At 44.5% G+C, this 15,484-nt stretch overlaps 1 protein-coding gene across 2 annotated transcripts in view; it reads left to right on the forward strand.

Moving 5' to 3' along the window:
• The window catches only part of ADGRF1 (adhesion G protein-coupled receptor F1), a 104,504-nt gene that overhangs the window by 16,649 nt on the left and 72,371 nt on the right, over positions 1 to 15,484 (forward strand). For both annotated transcript variants that reach the window (XM_044929242.2, XM_044929247.2), the window contains exon 2: positions 778 to 1,059. The gene's annotated coding sequence lies outside the window, so the exon portion shown is untranslated. The remainder of the gene's footprint in view (positions 1 to 777; positions 1,060 to 15,484) is intronic.

Genomic DNA, 15,484 nt, shown 5'->3' on the forward strand with positions numbered 1-15,484 from the left:
CACAGCCTTCACTCTTCCTTGTTGTTTGAGGGATGCCAGACAAATGAAAAAGTTTATTTTTTAAGGAGACAGAGGTCAGGTTCAAGTAAGAGACTGATGCTTCTGTTGGAAAACTTAGGAATTACCCATCCTGTATGATATCATTAAAGTAGAGACAAGGATGGTATCAAAGGAACTAGTATTTATGAAGCACTTACTCTGTGCCTGGCATAGAGCTAGCTTTTTATGTGTCCAAATGAATTTATTCCATGCCAAATTGGCTTAGCGGAGAAGGCAATGGCACCCCACTCCAGTACTCTTGCCTGGAAAATCCCATGAATGGAGGAGCCTGGTAGGCTGAAGTCCATGGGGTCGCTAAGAGTCGGACACGACTGAGCGACTTCACTTTACTTTTCACTTTCATGCATTGGAGAAGGAAATGGCAACCCACTCCAGTGGTCTTGCCTGGAGAATCCCAGGGATGGGGGAGCCTGGTGGGCTGCCGTCTATGGGGCCGCACAGAGTCAGACACGACTGAAGTGACTTAGCAGCAGCAGCAAATTGGCTTAGACAATAAAGAATCAACCCACAACACTGGAGGCCTGATTTTAATCCCTGGGTTGGGAAGATCCCCTGGAGAAGGGAATGGCATCCCACTCCAGTACTCTTGCCTGGAGAATTCCATGGACAAAGGAGCCTGGCGGGCTACAGTCATGGGGTCACAAAGAGTCGGACACAACTGAAGTGACTAATATTTTCAGTTTCAAAATAATATGAGATGATCATTTCCATTTACAGGTAAGGCTGGTTGTGGTTGCCTGCCGTCTCCAAAGTCATAGAGCTGCTGAGAGGCACAGGAGGAGTCTGAGACCACGGCCACTAAACTCTAAAACCTCCATCCTCGTTTGCTAACAGTCCTGAGGCATCACTGCTGCCTCCTCGTGGCCCCAAAACACTCTGGACTGGCTCCTGGGCCAACAACTTTCTTCCAGTTTCTGATGTTGTTACTCATCGTGACCAGGAAATGTTGGGTTCTTTGCAGAGAAAACCTGCGAGACGCCTGGACCTAACACTGAGGAGGTAAGTGACCCTAAAAGACAGACATGAAACCATGACATTGTGATTTCCTTCTATTATTTGGGGGAAGACAGGTAAGTGCTAATAAAACCTCTGTTTCAACTTCACCAATATCAATTGTTCACAGAGAATTAACCACTGCTGAGGCTCTTCCTTTCCTGTAGGGAGCACAGCTGGTGATCTATAGAACCTGACCTCTGTGTTGGCCTTTAGTCCTTTGAATATCAGTGCCCTCTGGAGGATGAACTCAGAGAAGCAAAGGTGAGAGGGAAGCACACTTGGAGTTTTCTGCCCCTGCTTCTTATTGAAGTCCCTGCCTCCAAGCGCAAAGGCTGGGGGACTTTGAAGGAATGCCTTTCCTGGTGTGACCTTCAAGTGTGAAATATCAAGGAACCACTGGGTTAGTAGGAAATCACTTGGTTCCTCAGATCCATGTCCTAGGTTCTGGTTTGTCCCCCATGATGGATCTTCCTGCATGGTCTATCCTGTTTACCGGTCTCAAGGTAAAGGGTTTCCAGCAACACCTTTCACCAAGAGGGAGGGATTCCCAGTGAGAAGACAGTATCACTACACACACGTGTGTCCACATAAGGGTCACTGTCTGTGTTTTCTTGGTTAAGATACAAGCAGGCCCAGAGAGCACATGTAGAGTCTCTCTATGGCGCTGTTCCTGCCTGGCAGTCCTAAGGCTGTGATGGTAGGAGCTGGAAAGAAACCAGCCTAATGTTTGTTGAGCACCTACTGTGTGCTGGCCCCTACTTTAACTTGCTGCTTTTCTTAAGAAGACTATCCTTTCCTTTGGTTCTTCTTCTTTTAAATTTTCTGACCACAGTGACATGTGGGATCTTTTAGTTTCCTGAGCAAGGATCCAACCCACATCCCTTGCATTGGAAGCTCAGAGTTTTAACCAATGGACCACCAGGGAAGTCTTTCCTTTGGTTCTTTTAAAGCCCTAGGTTGAGTTTATTTTTAAATGATAGACTTGTCCCTTAGATAGGATGCCCATAGTAGGGTTGCTCAGATGACAGCCAGCAGCAAGGAATAAGGCAATACTACAGTCTCAACAGGGTGAGCCTGGTGAATCTCATGCGTGTGGTTAGGACTGAGGAAGAGAAAGGGGATTCCTAGACTCTAAGCTTCCTCTTTTTACCCCAGAAAGTGTGATTTGGGAAGTTTAGGCCTAAGAAGCCTTGGCTATAGTCTGTATTTGATTTGTTTGGATAGCTGGGCTTGGACTGTGTTCCTAAGTGTAAGTAACCATCTCATAGTAATGATTCTGTGTCTTTCTGCTGTGGCCAAGGCCTTGACTTGGCAACACACCCACATCCTCTCAACCCATATCATTACTGAGCTCACTGGTTCAACTTGCATCCATCCTCAGGCACCTGTGTCCACCACCAGCTATCTTTCTTTGGAGGTAGGAACCCACTCTGGCCACATGCAAAGCAAGCCAGAAATGCCAGGGAATTGATGTCTATCTCATCAGTAGCCTTCAACCTTTAACTGTAGGAAATTCAATATATCATCTACAGAACATAAGGATAATGTGAACCCTATAATGTAAGATCATGCTCAGAGATGATGCCCAGAAGATTCTTCCTTTAGAATGCCCACAAGTCTCTTAAAGGCAAAGACTAGGACTTTATTAGGATTCTAAAACCCAGTGCCAATTTCAGTCAATGTGTGTGTGCTCCATTGCTCAGTCTTGTCTGACTCTCTGTAACTCCATGTACTGTAGCCCACTGGGCTCATCTGTCCACGGAACTTTCCAGGCAAGGATAGTGGAGTAGCTTGCCATTTCCTTCTCCAGAGGATCTTCCTGATGCCGGGATTGAACTCACATCTCTTGTGTCTCCTGCATTGGCAGGTGGGTTCTTTACCATTAGAGCCACCAACTTCAATTTCAGTCAATAATTCTCTAAAAATCACTGGTATGGTGCTGGGCAAGATGGGACAGCATTTATCAGAATTTAGTGCTCAATCTAAAGAGATTTCAGTCTGGTGGGTTTAGCAGACTGTAGTCTTTTCCATTCAATCCTAGTACTTTAGAATAACTTTTGTATTAGTTATCTCTTGCTTTGTAACAGATTGCCCCAAACTTAATAGCTCAAAACAAGAATCATGTATTATCTCTTACAGTGAGTGTGGATCAGGAATTCAGGATTGGCTTCTCTGGGTCTCTCACGAGGTTGCAGGGCTGTAGTCACTGGAAGGCTCCACTGGGGGTGAGGATCCACTTCCAAGGTTCCTTACTCACTTGCCTGGCTATGAGTGCAATGCTCTAGCTGCTTTTCACGTGAGCCTCGCTGCAGAGCTGCATGAGTATCTCTATGGCATGGTGGCTTAGGGGGCCATCCAAGGAGTCAAGCTGTAATGCCTTTTCTGACCGAGTGTTAGTTGCTCAGTCGCGTCTGGCTCTTTACAATTCCACAGACCACAGCCCACCCAGGCTTCTCTGTCCGAGGGATTCTCTAGGCAAGAATACTGGAGTGGATTGCCATTCCCTTCTCTAGAGATCTTCCCGACCCAGGGATCGAACCCAGGTCTCCTGCGTTACAGGCAGATCCTTTACCGTTTGAGCTACAGGGAAGACCTTTTTCTGACCTGGCCTCTGAAATTACATACCGTCATTTCTACTTTATCTCATTGGTCACACCAGTCAGTTCTGGTTCACTGTGGAGGAGGCCACACAGGGAGTGACTAGCAGGTGGTAGTCATCTTAGAGGCTAGTTACTGTGGGTTTCTACAGAAAAGTTCATGCCCTGTAGGGGTTTATGGGAGAAATGCATAGAAAAACAATAGTTTCAAATTACACTGGGAAGCACCTATTGATGGGACAAGCATAAATGTTTAAAATGTTCTTATTTGGTAATTTCCCATAATGCTCTCTATGGGTAATGGTCTGTAACCTTTTTGTCAAACATTCTCCAACCCACAGGAAAGCTTTGCTTTGATATTGAGGTGGAAACTCCTTACAAATGTGTAAATCAAGTCACACTTGAGCACCACATTTGAGAGCTCTGCTTTTGATGTGGAAGAGTCAGCTCTCAGATGACTGGTTTTCTTCTAAAACCTAAAATCCCCCAACTTCTGAGAGATGTAAGTCAGAACCTTAATCCCCAGAGTCAGGTCAGGCCACAGTGTGGGTATGGCTACTTGCCGGTGTTCTCTGATCCGGGATAAGACTACACAGTGGAGCCCTTTGTTGAGCTCCGGGCAGAGGGCGTCCCTTGGCCCGATTGCTTTGGGGCTCGTTTCCTGACCGGGAAGATTTCACCACCTGGAGGACAGATCGCTCCAAAACAAACAGGCCTCCCCGCCTCCCAGATTTGAGCTCTGTGCTGAGCCCTGAACTTCAGGCAAAAGAAATGAACTGTGGACTTATCATCAGTAGCAGTAAATACCAGTGCTCCAAAGAAGTTTTTACATTTTTTTAGGTCCTTACTACAGAGGTCAAGTTCCCACTGCAGCAATGGTGGGGTGGGGGGTTGGTGGGGAAGCAAATCTGAGGAGATGGCATTGAAAGAAACCAGGAGAAAGGAAACGGAAGCAACTGACATGCTGAACTTTATTTCTCATAGCCCGGGAACCCCACTCTTATCTTATGGGAAGTAGTCCTTTTAGTCATTCAAAAAAAAAAAAAAAAAGGGAAATAAAATTACAGTGCTATGGTATGTTCAAAAATACCAGTGCTATGCACAGGGAACTCTTCTCAATGTTATGTGGCAGCCTGGATGGGAAGAGAGTCTGGGGAAGAATGGATTCATATATACATATGGCTGAGGCTGTTTGCTGCCCACCTGAAATAATCACAGCATTGTTAATTGGCTATGCTGCTGCTGCTGGTAAGTTGTTTCAGTCACGTCAGACTCTTTGTGATCCAATGACTGCAGCCTGCTAGGCTCCTCTGTCCTTGGGATTCTCCAGGCAAGAATACTGGAGTAGGTAGCCATTCCCTCCTCTGAGTTCAGTTCAGTTCAATTGCTCAGTTGTGTCCGACTGTTTGCAACCCAATGGACTGCACCACGTCAGGCCTCCCTGTCCATCACCAGCTCCTGGAGTTTACTCAAACTCGTGTCCATTCAGTCCGTGATGCCATCCAACCATCTCATCCTCTGTCGTCCCCTTCTCCTCCCGCCTTCAGTCTTTCCCTGCATCAGGGTCTTTTCAAATGAGTCAGTTCTTCGCATCAGGTGGCCAACGTATTGGAGTTTCAACTTCAACATCAGTCCTCCCAATGAATATTCAGGACTGATTTCCTTTAGGACGGACTGGTTGGATCTCCTTGCAGTCCAAACATCAATTCTTTGGCACTCACCTTTATTTATAGTCCAACTCTCACATCCATACATGACTACTGGAAAAACCATAGCCTGACTAGACAGACCTTTGCTGGCAAAGTAATGTCTCTGCTTTTTAATATGCTGTCTAGGTTGGTCATGACTTTTCTTCCAAGGAGTAAGCGCCTTTTACTTCCCTCCTCTAATCGGGTATTTTACATTTTTTTATATTTTAAAGTTGCTCAGTCATGTCTGACTCTTTGCAACCCCATGGACTATACAGTTCATGGAATCCTCCAGGCCAGAATACTGGAGTGGGTAGCCTTTCCCTTCTCCAGGGGATTTTCCCAACCCAGGGATCGAACACAGGTCTCCTGCATTACAGGGGGATTCTTTACCAACTGAGCTATCAGGAAAGCCAAAAATCTGGCACTTGTAGTTTGTTTCCTCCTGCCCCTTAAGAGAGAGAGAAAAATGTCTGACACTTGCAGCCTCCATTTGGAGACCTCTAACCTTCCTGCCTGTTACCCTCTCATTCCCCGCTTTTCTTTTAGGAGAATTATGCTGCCTAGGGAAAGGGGCTTCGTTTTCATTCCGTAACTGCTTCTGAGCTGAGAAGGGGAGTCGTCTCTAAATTTGTGAAGCAGCATATTCTCCTAACCCTCATATTGAGGGTCTCTGATCCAGGGGCCCCAAGTAGTAGTTGGAGGAAGCTGCCGCAGTGGCAGGAGTTTGAGCAACCATTTGTGACTTAAAAGCTTTCATGTGGCTAGAAACAAATCCAGTTACACAGTTACAGATGCAGGGAGCAAACAGCAGAAACAGAACAATTAGCAAAGTTCAAAGTCACATTAATGTCCACAGTTAAGGTACAAAGTGTTGCATCAGTCCATTTTAGGATTGTTAAATGTCATCGGCTATACTCAATTGGCTATACTCCAACATGAAATTAAAAGTAAAAAGAAAAAAATCATACACTAGTAAAAAAAAAATAGCAATGCTATGGTATGTTTGCTTCATGATATAATATGTTAATATACATTCTCTTTTAGCTTTCTCACAATAACTGTTTGAGGTTGGTGTTATTTGCCTCTAGCCATTCTAATGAAAATGGCAAAACCTCCCCTCTTTATCCTGCTTTATTTTTTCCATAGAGCTTATTACTCTCTGGCATTATATCCCACATCTTTATATTTATTTACTTTCCTATTATCTAGTTGCTTGTCTTAACAGGTAAGGTCCATCAAAACCTTACCTTCCTAAAAGGGAATGGGTTTGTTTCACTCTTTGCCACATTCCCAGAGCCTGGTTAATGCTCCGTACACAATTATTGGCAAATAATTTTGCACTGAGTCAGCTATGAGAGATTAAATAACTTCCTACAGGCCTTCGGAGTCGAAATTTGATGCCTTTTTCATGCCTGTGTTTTCTGTATCAAGAATCCAAGGAAACTGAGGCCAGAAAGTTGCAAAGCTGCAGAATGGAAGTTCTCACATCACAGCCCAGGGCTTCTGGAATTTACTCAGCCTTATTCTTGCTGCAATAGTGTATTAGTCGCTCAGTCGTGGCCAACTCTTTGCGACCCCATGGACTGCAGCCCACCAGGCTCCACTGTCCATGAGATTTTCCAGACAAGGATACTGGAGTGGGTTGCCATTTCCTTCTCCAATCTTGTGCTTGCAATAGGCAAGCACAAGATTTTGCCCCAGGATATAATATAAGATTAATGCTTAAGCTGGTAAACATTCTCCTGTGCTCTCCAGCGTGGTTCACTGGCCTCCTGGTTCCTGGGCCTGGAAATGCACTTTGGGTGAAACTCAGCACAATTACCTCCCACCCCCGTGCCCATTCCACCCTTATTATCAAAATGGCCCATAAGAAAATGGCTTGAACACAGTTACACATGGCAACTCAGATGTATATATGTAAATTTCTACATGGGAAGAGCTTGTGTCCAAAGCTCTGAGCAAAACATCTGAATCAGTACTAGGGTGAAGCCCCATGGAAGTTCAGAAGAGATTTTGTCATGATTATGTATTTTTAGGGTCATTGGACAATTCCTTCTCCATCTTCCGCTTGAAATAGGTTTTCTTCTTTGCTTGCCACCTGGCTTTCCTCTCTGCTTCTCTGCCTTTATCTCTCCGGAGAGGTGAAAGAGGCTGTCAGGATTGAACATGCCCAGTAAATGACCGAGGAGCTTTGGTTGCCAAGCTGGGGAAGCCGCAGCAACCACTCCCTTATGGCCATGTGCTTGGAGAGCCAAGAACAACCAAAATACATCAGCTGGGAGTCGACCCTCACAAGCAAACAGATTGGTCCAGCTTCCATCACTAAAACAGCTTGTTGGAGGAGTCTGGTTCTACTGAGCGGAACCACATGTTTATACCCAATGACTCAGTTCAGTGTGTTCCTCCTGAAAATAGGATTGGTGCCCATAAGCCATTGGCCCTGGTTTGGTGGATTTGTTACACAAGGCCTACCTTGCCCATCACTCCTGGGGTGAACTGCCTTTCCAAACCCACCCTCTTCTTTTCATCTCAGGGGTAGACAAAAACAGCATGGCTTGATAAACTACTTGCAAACTGCAGCAATCAGGCAGGAAAAAAATTTTTTTTGTTGTTCCTGAATTCATCGCATCATGGGCTTTCCTGGTAACTCAGCTGGTAAAGAATCCACCTGCAATGCAGAAGACCCCAGTTCAATTCCTGGATTGAGAAGATCTACTGGAGAAGGGATAGGCTACCCACTCTAGTATTCTTGGACTTTCTTTGTGGCTCAGCTGGTAAAGAATCCGCCTGCAATGTGGGAGACCTGGGTTCAATCTGTGGGTTTGGAAGATCCCCTGGAGAAGGGAAAGGCTACCCACTCCAGTATTCTGGCCTGGAGAATTCCATGGATTGTATAGTCCATGGGGTTGCAAAGAGTCGGACACAACTGAGTGACTTTCACTCACATCACATCAAGTGGTTGCACAGTGTAAAAATTTCCCAATAATTTGTCATATATCAGCAGTATTTTTTCCTTTGGAAAGATAGCATAAAGGGAAAAGAACCAATGGAAAGATGACAGGTATTGTGGTGTGGGTTCAAATTCCAGACCTGCCATTTATGGTCTGTAGGCCCTGGATTGAGTGAGCTAACTTTTCAAAATAACCTGTTTGTTGTTTTCATCTATAAACCAAGTACAGGGTGCAGGGTTATTGTTAATGCTTGGAGTATAGAAATTGTCAGAGCCTGGCAGATAGTAGCGTCTTCATGGCACGGAATATTATTGCTATCATTTGTTAAATATCTACTGTGGGTCAGGATTAGGGCAGTCACAGTCTGAGAGGTGGTGAAGAGGAAGTAAGGGGGCATTTTTGTCACTGCCAAGTTTTGAGTTCCTTGGACCAATGGGGCCTTTGCTTTCACATATTAAAAAATAGGAGAAAATGCTATTCTCATGGACAGAAGAGCCTGGCGGGCTACAGTCCATGGGGTCGCAAAAGTCGGACACGACTTAGCAACCAAACCGCCACCACCACCACCTCACTTAAAAACCAACAAATTCTTATTTTGAAGAGCATGCTATACACAGACACTATACTAGGTTTTCCTTAAAATGTACCTTTGCTTTTCCCAACCCTTGATTATTGCTTGCTCAGACTATGCATAAGAAAACGGAACCCCAGAGCGGTGAGGAAATTTGGCCAAAATCCTGACATTAGTGAGTGGCAGAGTTGCCATCTTGAGCCTGAATTTTTTGCCATTTGTTTATACACCATTTATGGAATGAGATATTGTATTGAAACTTGTAAACATGAGGTTTATTATGATTATTATTTTTGTCAAGGGCTGATTACATTATAAATACAGCTGGATGATTGGGAAACAGAGAATATAGTGGGAAACCATCCCTGACATTGAGGGACTGAGAATCTTTTTGGGATCTTATGTTCTTTGGCATATAAAAATTATCTTCCTAAAATAGAAATAATGTTCTGGTTTTTAAAAAAAGACATTAAAAAATGTAATTAGTCTTTCCCTTGGAAAAGGAGAAAGGGAAATGGGAGGGTGACTCCAAAGCACTGTGTGGATCAAATGCAATAATGACTCAAAAAGAAGCTTGGAAAGTAAAAGACACACTTTAGATGTAAGGCATTTTTGTTATGCGTATTATTTATTTGTTATTATTAGAAACCATTGGTCATATAAGTTGCTGCAATCCTTGCAGAGAGAAAACTGAAAGATCACGCATCCTCAAAGGCAGTGGGTGAAAAATATTGAGTAAGGGGTAGAATAAGAATCACAGGAGTTCCAAGGACACCACCAAAGGTAATGTTTGTAGATGGTCTGGAACTCAGAGATTTCTAGATTAAAATCAGATACCTTGGAGGTGATTCATGCTGAAGTATTTGAAATGTTGTTGCTTAGTCACTAAGTCGTGTCTGACTCTGCGACCTCCTAGACTCTAGCCCACCAGGCTCCTCTGTCCATGGGATTTCCCAGGCAAAAATTCTGGAATGGGTTGCCATTTCCTTCACCAGGGAATCTTCCTGACCCAGGGATCAAACCTGCATCTCTTGCATCTCCGGCATTGGCAGGTGGATTCCTTACCACTGAGCTATGAGGGAAGCCCAGCTGAAGTGTAGACCTGAGTGATTGAAGGGTCCTTAAATCATCTGACTGGTCTTCATATTTGGTGCCAAGAGCACATGTGCATTTTATCTTTACAGACAAGTAATCCAAAGTTTCCTGGTGTGTTCGGACAAATGGAAAGAGTGCAGTAGAGACCAGGTATTTCCAAATTTGGTTAAGGGAAGTAGAAAGAAACCAGAACTTGGAGCCAATTCCTCTCTTATCCTGTGATGTGAATTCAGACAAGTTACACTGAAACTTTCAGAACCTCATTTTTTTTTCCCATCTGTAAGAGAAAGGCAAAGAACAAAACAACAACGACATCATTGGGGTTAGGATGGGAGAAAATTGAACAGCACAGGTGAGCATACAGCTGGTACAGAAATGTGTTCCTCTCTACCCATCTCTGTCAGTCGTTGTAATGAATTTAACCCCTTTCTTTTCCCAGCAGAATCCAATAGAGAGCTCACATTTTCCAGGCCAGTAGGAAAGGATGGTTTACTTCCCCCTTAACTGAAATGAAAGTGTAAACTGCTTCAAAAGCAGGGTTAGTGGACTTTATTTTTGTATTCTCAGTCACTGTTACAGTGCCTAGAACTTGGAAGGCACCCCAAAAATGTTTACGAAGCTGAAAATATCACCAGGTTGTTAATAAAACTTCAGATTATCCCTCCTCCTCCCCCAGTCCACTTTTACCTTAGAAGAAATATCAAACCAACATCATGTGAGACAGTTCTGATTTTGGCTGGGTCAAATAGCCCCCGTTGAGCCAACCCTCTTAAAGTGTGTATAAACTGTGGATAAAACCTACTGAAATATCCAATTGCTTGAAGGCAGTAGAAAGTGAATAACAGCAGATACTAGAGGAGAGTTGATTTGTGCACAAAATGGATGGCACTGGGTATACTTCCCTTTATTTGTCTATTTTTATGTTTTTAAATATTTATTTTTATTTATTTATTTGGCTCTGCCAGTTCTTAGTAGTGGCGTGTGGGATCTAGTTCCCCGACCAGTGATCCAGCCTGGACCCCCTACATTGAGAGCACAGAGTTTTAGCCACTGAACTGCCAGGGAAGTCTCACCCTTTATTTTCTTGAAATATTTATAGCTTTCAACCTGAGGACAGGCCCCAAATTGTGGTCTGGGAAGGTGAATAAAGCCAGTGGAAAATTGTATCCTTTTGGCTTAAAGAGTCAAAAGATGGAATCCAGTGAAACCAAAGCTGCTGGAAAGTGAAGAGAAAATCCTGAAAAGGAAAGAATCAGAGAGGAAAAGCCTCAGACTCTGTTTCTAGACTCTGTCTAAACTGCTAAATCATCTCTGAATCATGCATGCCCCAGAAATTGACTTTTTAAAAAAATCAATATTCTTCAGTGAAACATAACAGAATCTAGAGTTTCTACAATATATTTTTCATAATGACTGAAATAAAATCCAAAATTGGTTGATGTATGAAGAAATAGGAAAACATCATCTACCAATGTGTGCTGTGCTTACATGTCCAGTTCTTTGGTGACCCCACGGACTGCAGCCCACCAGGCTCATCTGTCCATGGGGATTCTCCAGGCAAGAATACTGCAGTGGGTTGCCATTTCCTCCTCCAGGGGATCTTCCTGACCCAGGAATCAAACCCAGGTCTCCTGCTTCTCCTGCCTTGGCAGGCAGGTTCTTTTACCACTGAGCTACCTGAGAAACCCTAAGTACAGCTCGTGTGTGTGTTAAAGTCCCTCAGTCGTGTCTCTTTGTGACCCCACGGACTGCAGCCCACCAGGCTCATCTGTCCATGGGGATTCTCCAGGCAAGAATACTGGAGTGGGTTGCCATGCCCTCCTCCAAGAGATCTTCCCAACCCAGGGGACTGAATCCAGGTCTCCCACCTTGCAGGTGGATTCTTTACCATCTGAGCCACCAGGGACGTTAATAAATAAAATTTCAAATTATCTTCGCTTGATTCCTGCCTCTCAGCTATGCTTTCCATTGCAGATTTTCAGGCCCACCCAACAGCAGTCTAAAATCTTAGACAGCAAAACGAAAAGGGGCTCCCCAGAGACCTGACCCCTTCCAGCCTCCATGAGTACAATAAGGAACGAAATAGAATTCAGAAGGGACATCCCAGATTTAGGAATGAGCAAGGCTAGGGGCACGTAAACAAAAAGTGCAGAGTCACTGGAGTGGAAGGATGGGAGATGTGTAAGAAGCTTAGGGCGCTTTTGTTTCGAGCCGGCTTCCTGCAGCTAGTTGCCCCAGGCCTGAGAGAGGGAGGTGAGTACCAGCCACAACCAATCTCAGCCAGCCCTTTGGATGACTTGGAGTAAACAAGTGGCTAAGTAGGTTGCTAACTATATTTCCAAGATATTGCAGAAGGAAGGGAAAGAGCGAAACAACATTTTGTCTCTTCAACCTGGTGTCTTTGCACCTGTCTTGGTGTGTCACCGTGTAGGGGAAATTGTAGAACTCAGTCGCCATCCATCCATCCATCTGTCCTAGTATCGAATACTCCCTTGGGATACGATTTCCAAGTCAGTGTTGGCTCTTTCAAAATCAACAGCTGTGGGGGAAGGAAAGTATCAGAGAAGTCCATACTAAGCCAGTCCCTGATTCTACATTGCCGCTGCTGCTGCTGCTAAGTCTCTTCAGTCGTGTCCGACTCTGTGTGACCCCATAGACGGCAGCCCACCAGGCCCTGCCGTCCCTGGGATTCTCCAGGCAAGAACACTGGAGTGGGTTGCCATTTCCTCCTCCAATGCATGAAAGTGAAAAGTGAAAGTGAAGTCACTCAGTAGTGTCCGACTCTTAGTGACCCCATAGACTACAGCCTATCAGGCTCTTCCATCTATGGGATTTTCCAGGCAAGAGTACTGGAGTGGGTTGCCATTGCCTTCTCTGTAATTCTACATTACTTTTGTCTAAATGAGGAATTACAAAGAGGGAAGAAACTTAGGGATACAAGTTAAATAGGAAAATGCCAAACCATCTACGAATGTACTGGATATGTCTTTGTATGGTTTTCCGGAATCTGCAGGTCTGACTTAGTTCTAATGATAACCAAGTCTGGCCCTGGTTCTGATTCAGTATCCATAGGAAAAGGAGTTGGGAGAATGAATAAAAGTAGGTCCCTCTCTAAAGGGAATTATTATTTAAAAGAGAATTCTTGATATGACGCTGATGGAGGGAGAAGGCTGAGATAAATAGTAAAGTAATGTGGGTCTTTGGGATTTTTAAGGGGGACTCAAGAGATAAAATACTTGCTGGCCATATAGGTATTATATTTTGGGGTTCTGTAAATGACAAAGGAGGGGTCTGGGAAGCCCTGCAGTAAGGAGGAGTTGCCAGCCTACACAAGTGAACGGTGGCACTGGGAGTAGGGTCAGGCAAGTGAGGGAGAAAATTTAAGGGAGCACCAAAAAACCCTCGGTAATCAAGAACCAAGCAATCAAGATTTTTTTCCATCAAAAATAAACATTGAATGCCATACTTAATAAAAATTCATGTAAAAATCCATATGAACAAAATATCAAAATTTTACATAAAAATAAGCTGCTATGATTTGGTTTTCTTTTTAAATGATCTTATTACGTGCAGTGGACTCCCCTGGTGGCTCAGAGGTATAAAAATCTGCCTGCCAGGGCAGGAGACGGGTTCAAGTCATGAGTCAGGGAGATCCCCTGGAGAAGGGAAAGGCTACCCACTCCAGAATTCTTGCCCAGAGAAACCCATGGACAGAGGAGCCTGGCGGGCTACAGTCTGTGGGGTCACAAAGATTTGGACACAACTGAGTGACTAAACAACAGCAACTGTGCAGAAGGGAAAATCTGCCCTTGGTTCCTCGGTCTATATGGCTGTTGCATCCACTTGGGTTCATAATGGTGAGCAAACCAACTGGCTAGCCTAAGCTATCCTTATATACAGATAAGTTTTTTAAAATTGTAGCACTTTCACTAATGTTTTCCCGTGGTTCAAAATCTGGGAGCAGATTTTGGTAAGTATACATAGGTGCATACCATTTTCCTTTGCCTCAGGATCCAACAGAGCTCAAACTGGTACTCAACGGAGCAAGATGTGCCATGAGTTGGACTGAGTAGAGAAAAGCCTGAAAGCTTGCTTCACAGAGTGGCTTTTGAGAATCTGGGATGTGTTGATTCACAACTGAGGGGCTGGGGAATAGCTGGCTGCAAATTCATAGGAATAAGAGCCCAGAACAAAGGAGACAGGAGGACTCAGGGTGGTGATGGAGCCCAGATAGCGGGGAGAGCTTTGGCCCAGGAACCAGCTGCTCAGCCCAGACTTCCCTATAACTGACCATGGTCTGGCCTCAGCAAACACTTTGGGAGCCTCAGTTTCTATACCAGTAAAAGTGGTTTTCCGACTTGTTTTAGCTGGAAGCCCTGCAAATAAATGTAACGTGGCAGCTACAGTTAGAACTCTGGTCTAGGTGGTTGAACTTGGGGTGTGAAACCAAGACCCTGACTTGTTCAGCTTTTCCTGGTCCCCCAAGAGGCCCCTGTGGAGACCTCCTCGGCCATTTCAGGGCTCCTCAGAACACAATCTGAAATAGTGTTTTAGGTGGGCTTTTTAAAAAATATATATAAGCTTTTTTTTAATTGGAGTATAATTGCTCTATAATGTTGTGTTAGTTTCTGCTGCACGACAACGTGAATCTGCTGTGCATGCTCAGCCACTTCAGTTGTGTCTGACTTTTTGTGACCCTATGGACTGTAGCCCGCCAGGCTCCTCTGTCCATGGGATTCTCTTCTCTCTTGAGGCTCCCTCCCACCCTACCCTCATCTCACCCTTCCAGATCATCACAGAGCAGCAAGCTGAGTTCCCTGTGCTATACAGCAGGTTCTCACTATTTCACACATGGTAGTGTATATGTGTCAATGCCACCCTCTCAAATTGTCCCACCCTCTCCTTCCCACTTTGTATCCACAAGTCTGTTCCCTACATCTGTGTCTCTATTCCTGGCCTGCAAACAGGTTACTTAGTACGGTTTTTCTAGATTCCGTATATAGGTGATCATTGATGTCAGTTTCAGTTCTAGCATTCCATTCAAGCCTAAAACCCTGCTTGTAATTTGCAAGATGACATTTTGACAATGTAAGTTCACTTACCTCAAGAAAAAAAAAAAAAAAAAATACTGAGGAGCCTCCAGCCTTTGGATTGCACCTCTGGGCGTGCCGTGTTGTTTCCAGGCTTGTCAAGCCTGCAGGGCTCATAGAATTAGCAGAAGCATCAAGAGAATTTAGTCAGCCTTCCCATGGCCAGTGCAATTATACAGGGGAAGGAGGCACACCGCCAGGATTTTAACATGAAGCAGGCACCCTTGGGGAACATTGACAAGTGACCAGGGATTGTCTACATGTGGCCAGGAGCCAGAGGCAGCCAGCTGGGCCTGACTAGAATTCTGATAAATATGACAGTTCCAGACCTGTAAATATTCCAGGACTGGAGGAGAATGAATTCTAGTGGTATTCAAAAAAAGTCCTTGTCATCTTTTTAAGAATTGTCATCCTCTAGATTACTGTGGCTGTT

The sequence above is a fragment of the Bubalus bubalis genome, chromosome 2 (genome assembly GCF_019923935.1).
Source record: "Bubalus bubalis isolate 160015118507 breed Murrah chromosome 2, NDDB_SH_1, whole genome shotgun sequence".
In the NCBI taxonomy this organism is placed as follows: domain Eukaryota; kingdom Metazoa; phylum Chordata; class Mammalia; order Artiodactyla; family Bovidae; genus Bubalus; species Bubalus bubalis.